This window comes from Protopterus annectens, chromosome 4.part0 (assembly GCF_019279795.1).
Source record: "Protopterus annectens isolate FY-2018-M chromosome 4.part0, PAN1.0, whole genome shotgun sequence".
Classification (NCBI taxonomy): Eukaryota; Metazoa; Chordata; order Ceratodontiformes; family Protopteridae; genus Protopterus; species Protopterus annectens.
In genome coordinates this window covers 1,207,205,483-1,207,217,699 of record NC_056733.1, presented here as the reverse complement: position 1 = coordinate 1,207,217,699, position 12,217 = coordinate 1,207,205,483, and positions in this window count along the sequence as shown.

Here is a 12,217-nt window from a genome sequence, read left to right as displayed (position 1 = left end):
TAACTGTCTCAGTGGGTGTTTCTCAAGGGTCTATACTTGGTTCTCTTCTCTTCACCATATTCATAAATGAACTCTGTACAACCACTCAACATGCAACAGTAGTTCAATATGCCGATGATGCCTCCCTCATATGCTCTGCTCCCGCCCTTTCAGTTCTCCAGCAAAAAAACAACAATCCCTTCTGGACATCAAAAAATACCTCTCTAACGCCAAACTAATTCTGAACCCCAGCAAAACAAAACCAATGCTCTTTAATAGTAGCAAAAAATAAATAAATAATCACCCTCTCCCATTCACCATCTATTCTTCTAATAATACTATCATTGAACCAGTAAATCACACTAAACGTTTTGGGGTCTCTGACAAAGATCTCAAATTTGATAAACATCTAGCTTTAATCATTAAGAATACCCACTTCAAACTAGGTACATTATATAGAATGAAGCCCTTTCTAACTGACTCCACCAGACAAGCCATTTCCAGAACATACCTACTATCAACACTCTTACATGCCTCCCCAACATTCACAAACTTAAGAAAATGCATCCTAAACTTGAATCCTGGTACAATAAAGTAGCTAGATTCACTTCCAACCACTCATCAAGATCTCATCACTGCAAAGCTCTACGCCAATTCAACTGTATGGAACTACTTGCCCTACTAACCTTTAACCAACTAACACTAGCCCATTCCACACTGTACCACCGAGATAACTGTCAAGCTATTAGTAACCTAGTTCAACCCTACTCCAGCAGTAGAACCCTAAGATCCTCCAAAAAAACTACTTCTAAAAGTTTCTAAATCAAAGAAGAGTCACATGGATTCCTTATATTCTAATATAATAGCAAAAGCTTGGAACACTATGCCACAGAACATACTCCGCACAAGCAACCTTCCAAATTCAAATTACTGCTTAGGGAACATGTAAATAACACCTGTTTTTGTTCCTGCTGTAAGCCTGACTGATCATGTTCTTCACGTAGTTCTTTTTTCTCTTCACTTTTCCTACTTTTCCCTCTTCCTTTCCATCTTTTGAACCAACTGCCCCATTATGCATCAGTTTCAGCTTCTCTTTTTGTGCCTTTTACCACTTTTTCTTTTTGACTATCAATTTTTATCAGCTAATATTATAAACTCAGATTATTTTTTATTTTTACTGTTTTATCTTACTTATCTCTGTTGCTTTTTTCCTTTATGTATGGCTCCTACATTAAGTAGACTTTAATTAACTATCCATTGTTCAAATACTGCACTACTGTATGAATGTATCATGGAACTTTTATTGTATATATTGTTCAAATACTATACTACTATATCAATGAATCTTGGATCTTCTGTTGTATATATTGTGGAGCTTTTCTCCCCAGGCCCCTGCTGAAAATGGGCCACTTAAGCCCAGTCGGACTTTCCCTGTAAACAAATGGAAATAAATAAATAAATAATAGAAATTAGATTAACTGTGTCAAAATAGTTCTTATGTCAGAAGAGTAGGTAGCATCCTTGTTCATATTCAGTGTACTCAAGTGAGTACATTTATTCTTAGCATTTCTCAGAAACTTTATCAACCAAGGAGCACAGAATATTATTGTACTGTTTAGAACTACTCATAAAATGCTTAAATAGGAGGGAAAACACCTCTAAATATATTCTTTTTATAGTTATAATTTGCAACAGTTGAAAAGAAAGTGTTCCTTTCCAAAGGATTAGGGGCAACATTTTGAGTCTTGAGTACATTTTTTTAAGATATAGGTCAGTGGGAGGGCAACCGTATGAGGCTTGAGTATATAATGTAAATTGCTGGCTGCACCTCTGTTGTGGAACATTTAGAGTCATTATTCAAACTACTAGTCAAGATGCTGATTATTCAGAATACTAGGTTAAGATGGAGAGGTTACTAAACTGTTAATAAGATGATGTTATTATTCAGGAGATTAGGTTAAGAATGAGCAGAAGGTAATTTTTTCTAACAGAAAAACCTGTGGAAATCATGACTTTTGCTTGTTACGCAGTGGAAGATACTAGAGTCATTGCTGCCACCAAAGTACTTGCAGCTTCTAAGGTCTGTAGAATTGTTGTGGTTAAAATGTATATAAAGGACGGGACTTTGATTTCTCGAAAAGCTCATGGCTACGTTACCAGCCTTTGCAGAATCCAGTCTGTAAAGATAAGGGCTTTTGCTCTGAGTGCTGCATCAGCAGTAAGTTAAAAGATCTCTGTTGCTGCCAGCAACAAATGGCCTTTATAATGCTTTGTTTAGACATACTCTCTGAAGGGCTGCAGGCTAAGAACGGACGTATTGAAATATTTACTGTAGAGGAGAGTAGTGATATGAAGTGAATAATGGTTCCAGTAAGCATTGCAATAAATGCTGACAGAAAGTGTAGGGGAAAGTATATGAACTGATGTATTAGATACGGTGTTATAGGAAGTTGGAGCCGGACGGCAGGAGACAGACTGCATTGGAATCATGGTTCTTGTTACGTGATTGGATTAAGGTAAGTGGGCGGTATGGTTATAAAGTATAAATATAATGATATGGAGGGGGTAGGGTGATTAGCAAAAGGAAGTTGGGTGTAGCAAGGCTAAGTAGAGAGGGATTTTTTTTTATTTCCACTTCTTAGCAGGCTATAACATTAATTCATGTTGACCATTTTGTGGTTCAGACTGGGAGTGTACAATAAACAAATCATAACAAGTGTATATTATGTATACATTTTCTGCCACAAACAAGGTTTCTATAATTATTAGCAGGTCCTAAATGATTAGCTGTAGCAATAAACAGCCATAAGAACATAATATGTTTTGGAAACAGCCAGTGTTAGAGCTAATAGCATATCTACTATGCACATAGAAAACTGAACTAAATTGCATAAGATATGTGTGTGGCTTTCCTACACAGTCTTGAGAAGAATTCCCCACGTGCCAGTAGCCTGCAGAAAAAAAAGACAGATGGCATAACACCAAACACTTTTCTCCATAGGAAGTCATTGCCAGAGTGATTTCTAATTCTGCACCAGTAATGGTTCACTTTTTGGGGAAATATCATCCTTCTTCAAGATGGTGTCAGTGTTTCATAGTAGAACACATATGTGTAATATGTGTCATAGAGCTTGAGAGATAGACAGGAGATGGGAAATATATGAAGGGAAGATAAGAAAGGAAGTTACTTTTTGATAAAAAGTCAGGATGAAGAAGAAAAGAGTGTGGGGGGTAGACTAAGACCTGAAGGGAATCAGTCCAGGATCATGGTTAAGAACAGTATATAGTAGAACAAAGAAAGTCCTCCAAGGATAAACACTAATGCCAGGATTTAATAAAATCCATATAGACACAGTGTAGAGCCTACATGGAATGTATCCATGTACATGGCCACGGTTCCTTCTCTGCAGCGCACTGTGCATATTAATGATGGAGTGCTGCTGAGGGAGAACCAAGGAACATGGATATTGAATCACTGTCTGAAGAGGTGTAGTGGCTACCCATAGCTGGAGAAGAGCTGGAGTGCATTTTTTTTAATTACATTTTTTATTTCATGTTTGCTCTGTGCCGAGCAGAGTGCAGCAATGACAAGCTGTGTTCACATATAGACAGCTGACACCTTGCAGACATCTAAAAGTAGAAACTGGATGTAATAAAGTATTTATTTATAGATGTGTTTAAGGGTGTTTGTGCAGCATAGCACAGTGCTCAGCAAAGCTAACAGGTAGCCTAGTAGGATATGCGAAGATATATTAGTTATTATAACATCCAGCTAGCTACATGGGTAGAGTTACAATCTTATGTGTAGTAGGTCCTGGGTTCAAGTCCATAACAGGCAGAATATTATTTTATGAAACTATTGTGAATTTTGGCACTGCTGCACTCTGCTAAGCACTGCTCATTCATGCTAAGCAGTGCTTAAGCATGCTAATGGCCATCAATGTTTGTGTGGTGCTAAACCTCACTAAAACCACAGTTCTGCAAGCTTTTGCACTGCTTGGCTTTGCTTAGCTGGTGTGCGTGCTGCTAAGCAATGCAGCATTTTTTTTAAAAGTTGCTGAAATGTCAGGGTGGGAAAACAGCCAGTATTAAGCCCAATAGGAGGGAATTCTGCAACAGTCATTCAATTTCAATCAACTGTTGGTATGGCTGGCAGTGTTGGTGAAGTTGTGAGTTTTCAGGTGCAGAGGTGGGGTATTCAGGAGTTCAGGGTCGTGGTCTGGCTGTTTGGTAAAAAAAAAATGAACCCCAGCTGATGCAGAGTGGATTTTAGGGTTCAGAGTGTAATGCAGAGGCCTGGGACCATTTAGCCAGGGAACTCACCAGTATTACTGGTATCCCCTGCACAGGTGAGCAGTGTTGTCACCATTATGATGACCTAAAAAGATGAAAGCTCCAAGAAGCTTGAGATGGAAATGCTCCACAAGTATGTAAGTATGTCTTCCTCTGTCTTACCAAAATGCAAGCTGAATGTCTGCAAAACTGGTATCCATAATGGTGTGCTTCTCTCCCAACAGCTGCAGCTGAGAGAGCTCGCAATGTTGAGTCCCATGCCAGGCGCCTGGCCAGGTTGCACTGTGAGCGTGATATGTATGGATTTAGTATGCCAACTGCAGTGCAATAAACAAGAAAGAGTAAAGTATTTACTGCAATAAAGTATACACAAGAAAAAGTGTAGTACAATAAATGGACAAGTAGAAGTGTAGTGCAATAAATGGGCAATTAGAGCTGTAGTGCAATAAATGAACAATAAGAACTATATTTCAATAAAACTATAACAATACCAATAATAGTAACCGAAATGTTATTCAGCAGGATTGTGTCATCAAAACCATTGCAGTAGAGCTGTATGCATTGATTGTCTATGGTAAGGTTGCTGCAGTCAAGTGTAACACTGTAATAGCTGTAGCCAGCAAATCTAATGGCCTGCAAACTGTATTGCTTAACTCATAGTACTGTCCAAGGCTGTCTCCAAACCAGTATCAGTCACATAATACTCTCTCTTCCTCAGACATTAGATAATAAAGGTATATGGATGAGGTAGCCCAGTCCATAAGCAGATATTGTGTGTGGACATCACAGATATTTCAAACCAATAATAATAAAATGTGTTCACTAGCATTGTTGATTCTAAAATACAGGTTTTTAACATATGCAGTATGGCTGTATTCCATGCATGTGTGTTCAGGTCTATATTATATCCTCGAAAAACTGAATTTGCTGAACTGCATCTACATCGGAAATGCAGCTCAGCTAACTGATAATAGTGAAATTGCGGTACAGTGAGGATCGGACAATTTGCCCTTTCCTCACTGTAGTGCGATCTCAGAGTTGGTATATATAATTAACGGGGGGTGTAGGGGGTGCAGCCCCCCACAAGAGTGAATTCACTGAACTGCATTTCCGATGTAGATGCAGTTTGGCGAAGTCAGTTTTCAATAAAATAATACAGACCCTGTGTATTCTACTGTGACTGCAGTCTAGTGTAACATTATAATAGTACTAGAATGCCATAGAAATGTCCTGTAACTTGTACTGCTCAATTTATAGTATAGTCCCAAGTGACAGTCACTCAAGAGTCAGCAGTGACTCAGTAGCTCACTCTGTTAAATCCTTTGTATGCAGACATTTTGCCACACACAGTCCTGGCTTCGAATCCAGTGGTATGTAGCACTACATTTTCAGTATCAGTCACATAATGCTCACATTTTCTTTCTCACCAGGAACACAATGAATATATCAGTAAGGTAGCCCATATTATGAGCAGATATTGTGTTTAGATCTCACAGAATGTCAACATCAATACCAAGAATGTGTTCATCAGCATTGTTGATTCATAAATAAAGTTTTGTAATCCCAGTATGGCTGTATCCCTTGCATGACTACTAAGTTGCTACACTCAATTATTACATTATTTGCAGATGTCCCCATGCAGTCACAGCTAATGGGTTCTACTCCCATGCCTGCCGACTAAGGCATGACGGCTGATTAGTTTACTTACTGTATACAAACATGCCTCTCAAGTGTCATGATTTCTTGTAGTTTAATTAAAGCTGCCTAATCCATCTGTCACATGATTAGCAGATAAATTATTACCCAGAATGCAGTGTATTACCAACTCCATTTACAGAACACCTGGTTAGTTATATAAGTTCACATTATGTGAAACTGCTCTGTGTGGTGGTATACCTGCATTTGTTACTGCTTGGCCCGTACTGACCCATGCTAACTGCTTAAGAGATATGTACGTGCTACATCAGCTATAGGAGAATTGTAGTCACTGTACTCAAAACTGACACTACACACCTGTAGAGTATTTATTATCAGTGCTTTCAGGGATATAATTTGCAATGTCAGTAATTGAATGTTTCTCTCTCTCTCACCACCCCTTATCTTCATTTATTTATTACTGTTATTTATTATTATGATTTAATATTAACATATTTTGTTAAACTAACTATATTTTGGAAAAATGTGGTTGATTATTGTTACATTTTATTATGATTTAATAATACCACATTTTGTTAAACTATATTTTGAAAAATGTGGTTGATTATTGTTATGTTTTATTATGATGCAATATTAACATATTTGGTAAACTAACTGTTTTGTTAGCCCTATGGTTTACTTCATACTTGCATGCTGTCACCATACTGACTGTTATGTCACTTCATGCTGTGTTGCACATAATATACATAAATATGTATTTGGATGAATAGATATGATGTTCAATTCTGTTAATACTAGCAATGGTTTGGTTATTACTAAACATAACTTACTGGTATACCTAATTTACCACAGAATATCAAGGTAGGCCGATTCTGGCTGATCCCTCTACCTTGCCTCAACTGGCCATGGCACCGGGTCCCAGCACATCTGGGACTTAGACCGGTGGTGCCCCATCTGCTGTACCTGCACTACCTGCAGTGTCAGGTAGTACAGTCCCATGGGACAGGGATAGGCCCACCCTCTGGGAGCGGTGGCAGAGGAGGAGTTGCCACCTGGGTGGAGCTTCTGTTCTTGGTGTGCAGGATAGTCCACCATGGCTATGATAGCCACCTGCACTGGATTAAGGGCATGCTGGCCAACCTGGTGTGGCAGCATCACACTGGTACCCAGCCTCTAGCACAGCCACCCTCTGGGCAGTGATGGAGCAGTGTCATCCATCCCATGGGTGGGGACATGAGTCATGCTGCTGCCATCTGGAGGCACATGTGAATCAGATTCCACAACACCCTCCCTATGCAAGGTGTTCACCCCCTCATGTGTCGCACACACTGCCCCTGTCTGCTGTCTTGTCTGTCTTGTCTGCAAATGCATCGCCATCTACCCAACTTACCTCCCCAACATGCACCTATGTCCCTTTCCCAACACTTCACTCTCAGCTTAAAATAAAATGGGCACCTGTCCCCCCCAAAAAATTCTCCCTTACATAGCTCTCCATTTTGCACACATGTCCACTGAACACACCCAATTCAGTCCAACTGGGTTGAAAACACAGTTATGTTGTCCTCACCCCTGTCTCTAGGGTTTCAGAATCCAAATTCATCTAAAAATTCTGTGAAAGTGCACAGTTGTTGCTGTATAAGAAATTAATATCTGTGGTTCTTTCCTACACCCTTCCTGCACATCCCTTCCTGCCTGCCATTATGTTTTTCCCCTGCGTGCCCCCATTTCAACAATTTCCTATCTCCCCTTTTTTCTTTTCTTTATATTAGCACGGCACTGTGCAAAGTGCACGTTGCGCAGCTTCGCTCATCTCAGCTAAATAGAACTATAATGACTATATCTGTTTCTAACATTGAAGGACGCATGTACAAAATAAACACCTCTACATGTTTTGAACCAGAGCATATCACACCTGCAGCACACTGCATTAACTTGCCATGCCACGCAACTCTTAATTAAAACAGGTGGTTTAAACAAAACATAGTAATTGCCAATTTCAGTCATTAGGTGTGTCTCAGCAGAGCTGTGCACTGCACTGCACCACACAAACTAGAATAAAAAGTAATGGAAAAACAGGAGTATACCTTGGACTCTGGTGCAGTGGTACACCACTAGAAAGCCGAAGACATGATAATGGCTGTAACTGAGGCCTGTGATATCAGATAAATGTGACCTTTTATCAGCTACACATAGAAGGTCACCTGCTAAGGCATTCATGGCAAAATACATATTCAACTGGGACTCTGGTGCAGACATACATCCATATAAAGCCATTCACATACTGATGGATGTAGAAATGTTTGTCACAGCCTGTATGTGTGCACATATATCTTGCAAATACACCTGCTGTAGCAGTGACTCAGTAACTCAGTCTATTAAATTCCTTGCATATAGTACATTTTGCCGCACACAGTCCTGGGTTCAAATCCAGTGTTGTGTTGTATTTCATTTACATTATTGTGACGACAACAATTAACAAATGACTCATGCACTCATTATCCACACAAAGCATAAATTAAATAACTGCTTTTCAGTACTGGAAGTCACAGACCTGCAGGTAGGGACACACTTCACATATCTGTATAACATTACTATATGTCAAGTAGTACTCTGTTACTGACACAGTTGCCTAACATATGTACAATAAACACATGCTGTACTTGGAGTGTAAAGGGTACCCTCACCCTGGATCTGCCTCTACAACAAGGCTGACACAGCTGACACAGATACACCTACAGTATGTTGTCCTCCAAAGTGTTCATACTCTCTGCCTATGTCTATTGCCTGCAGCAGCAACTGCAGCCTGTGATACACACAGCTCCATGTAAAGGTTTCTGTTACAGACCTACCCTCTGCGATGATGTAGTCTCCTCACCCCAGTAATGTCCATCACAGCAACTAAGGGACCCTGTTCTACATGAAGGCCTTTTACTTTGCACAGTGGTTGCATGTCATTGGCTAATGATAGTGCAATTCAGCTGTTTTGGCTGCAATTAGCATATCAGTGTCACAGACTGGTTTAGAGGGAATTACCTGTTAATGAGAAGCATGTTAAAATGCAAGCAGCTGGCTATGGGGGAAACATTCTGTATGAGACTTTCCTCACACAGAGCACAACTATATGAAACATTACTAGTAGCACATTTCAACAGAGGAGTACTGCACTCCACCAGATTTGTAATAGTTTTTTTGTGTATAACAGGATGCAGATGGGAGAATAGAGGTATGGGGAACAGGGATTACAAAAGTAAGCCTGTCTTATACCTGTGGTAATGACATGTCATGGATACCCTGCTGTCTTACACATAACAGGGGATCTACAATATACCAGGGTTGAATTGTCTTTTGTCACTGTGGCACACTGGTGTTGTTGGACTGTCCCATGTAGTGGTTGTAAAAGCATACTGCTATTTGTCTGGCGCTGGTCTTATAACATATTATTGGGTGGCTGGCCTTAAGGGATACACCACAGTAGACTGGAGTGTTGGGTGTATAATCATACAGCAGCATATCTCATGGTACACAGGGAACTACCTCAGTAATGACACTATCTTGGTTGCATCCACACACGTAGTATGTTGTCACACTGTGGGGTATGAAATGTGTGAGCAAACAGTGGATAGTGATGGCCATTTTGTTCTTGCTGTATCTGTGCATAGTAGACATCTATGTATTTGATCCTGTAATGTGTTTCCCTTTTGGTGTCTTTCAGGACTAATGTATTGTAGACACCATGTCCCCTTCTCAGATGCAGAGAATGAACTAATACTTCAAGGACTACTGTAGCATCATCACATTCTCGTATCCGGGGGGAGGTATAACAGGGAACAGCAGGCTGCATTGCAGGTAGACCTTGTCCAGGATGTGAATGTCAGTGGCCACCAGGGCAGGAAATATGAGATGAGCAGTTTCAACAGTGTGCTACAGACATGGTGAATGGTACCTTGGACTCTGGTGCAGTGGTACACCACTAGAAAGCCAAAGACATGATAATGGCTGTAAGTGAGGCCTGTGGTAGCAGGTAAATGTGACCTTTTATCAGCTACACGTAGAAGGTCACCTGCTAAGGCATTCAAGGCAAAATACATATTCAACTGGGACTCTGGTGCAGAAATACATCCATATAAAGCCATTCACATACTGATGGACGTAGAAAATGTTTGTCACAGCCTGTATGTGTGCACATATATCTTGCAAATACACCTGCTGTAGCAGTGACTCAGTAACTCAGTCTATTAAATTCCTTGCATATAGTACATTTTGCCACACACAGTCCTGGGTTCAAATCCAGTGTTGTGTTGTATTTCAGTTACATTATTGTGATGACAGCAATTAACAAATGACTCATGCACTCATTATCCACACAAAGCATAAATTAAATAATTGCTTTTCAGTACTGGAAGTCACAGACCTGCAGGTAGGGACACACTTCACATATCTGTATAACATTACTATATGTCACGTAGTACTCTGTTATTGACACAGTTGCCTAACGTATGTACTATAAACACATGCTGTACTTGGAGTGTAAAGGGTACCCTCACCCTGGATCTGCCTCTACAACAAGGCTGACACAGCTGACACAGATATACAGTATGTTGTCCTCCAAAGTGTTCACACTTTCTGCCTATGTCTATTGCCTGCAGCAGCAACTGCAGCCCGTGGTACACACAGCTCCATGTAAAGGTTTCTGTTACAGACCTACCCTCTGTGATGATGTAGTCTCCTCACCCCAGTAATGTCCATCACAGCAGCTAAGTGGCCCTGTTCTATATGAAGGCCTTATACATTGCACAGTGGTTGCATGTCATTGGCTAATGATAGTGCAATTCAGCTGCTTTGGCTGCAATTAGCATATCAGTGCCACAGATTGGTTTAGAGGGAATTACCTGCTAATGAGAAGCATGTTAAAATGCAAGCAGCTGGCTATGGGGAAACATTCTGTATGAGACTTTCCTCACACAGAGCACACCTATATGAAACATTACTAGTAGCACATTTCAACAGAGGAGTACTGCACTCCACCAGATATGTAATATTTTTTGTGTATAACAGGATGCAGATGGGAGACTAGAGGTATGGGGAATAGGGATTACAAAAGTAAGCCTGTCTTATACCTATGGTAATGACATGTCATTGATACCCTGCTGTCTTACACATAACAGGGGATCTACAATATACCAGGGTTGAATTGTCTTTTGTCACTGTGGCACACTGGTGTTGTTGGACTGTCCCATGTAGTGGTTGTAATAGCATACTGCTATTTGTCTGGCGCTGGTCTTATAACATATTATTGGGTGGTTGGCCTTAAGGGATACACCGCAGTGGACTGGAGTGTTGGGTGTATGATCATACAGCAGCATATCTCATGGCACACAGGGAACTACCTCAGTAATGATACTATCTTGGTTGCATCCACACATGTAGTATGTTGTCACACTGTGGGGTATGAAATGTGTGAGCAAACAGTGGATAGTGATGGCCATTTTGTTTTTGCTGTATCTGTGCATAGTAGACATCTATGTATTTGATCCTGTAATGTGTTTCCCTTTTGGTGTCTTTCAGGACTAATGTATTGTAGACACCATGTCCCCTTCTCAGATGCAGAGAATGAACTAATACTTCAAGGACTACTGTAGCATCATCACATTCTTGTATCCAGGGGGGGGGGGTATAACAGGGAACAGCAGGCTGCATTGCAGGTAGACCTTGTCCAGGATGTGAATGGCAGTGGCCACCAGGGCAGGACATATGAGTAGGTTCAACAGTGTGCTACAGACATGGTGAATGGTACCTTGGACTCTGGTGCAGTAGTACACCACTAGAAAGCCAAAGACATGATAATGGCTGTAACTGAAGCCTGTGATAGCAGGTAAATGGGACCTTTTATCAGCTACACGTAGATGGTCACCTGCTAAGGCATTCATGGCAAAATACATATTCAACTGGGACTCTGGTGCAGAAATACATCCATATAAAGCCATTCACATACTGATGGATGTAGAAATGTTTGTCACAGCCTGTATGTGTGCACATATATCTTGCAAATACACCTGCTGTAGCAGTGACTCAGTAACTCAGTCTATAAAATTCCTTGCATATAGTACATTTTGCCACACACAGTCCTGGGTTCAAATCCAGTGTTGTGTTGTATTTCAATTACATTATTGTGATGACAGCAATTAACGAATGACTCATGCACTCATTATCCACACAAAGCATAAATTAAATAACTGCTTTTCAGTACTGGAAGTCACAGACCTGCAGGTAGGGACACACTTCACATATC